Source organism: Arachis ipaensis, chromosome B08, assembly GCF_000816755.2.
Source record: "Arachis ipaensis cultivar K30076 chromosome B08, Araip1.1, whole genome shotgun sequence".
Lineage (NCBI taxonomy): Eukaryota > Viridiplantae > Streptophyta > Magnoliopsida > Fabales > Fabaceae > Arachis > Arachis ipaensis.
In genome coordinates this window covers 123,260,841-123,261,421 of record NC_029792.2, presented here as the reverse complement: position 1 = coordinate 123,261,421, position 581 = coordinate 123,260,841, and positions in this window count along the sequence as shown.

Genomic DNA, 581 nt, shown 5'->3' with positions numbered 1-581 from the left:
GTTTTTAAAAAAATAAATTTTTTTAATTAATTTTATTTTTAAAAATTTTAAATTAATTATGTTAATTTTTTTATTGATAATATTAAAATTTATTAATATAATATATTAAATAATATTATAATATATACATAAAAATTTTAATTGATTATTAATATAATAAATTTATAAAATTAAATTAAATCAAAATCTAATTAAACAGAGAACGGACTTAAAGCATTGAAATGAAATCATTTTTTTTTAATTTTTTTTAATTGATCTTCTAAAATATAATTTCACATCATAGAATATTTAGATGAGACTAGAAAGAACGTGAAAAAGATTAATTTGTTACACACTTAATAATTAACTACTGTATCTGATGTAAGATTAAAGCTATAAAAAGATATACAGTGAAATTAGATTAACTATTCGATAGAGATTTAGTGTTGCACGTCACACGCTAAAACTTTAGTTACATTAATTACGTGTAGGACATCAACTTTGCACTAAGGAAAATTCCTACACGTGTTTTTTAGATATATTTCTGTTCAAGCCTTTTTTTTGTTTTCGATAATACTCTATAAATAATAATTTTTTACTAT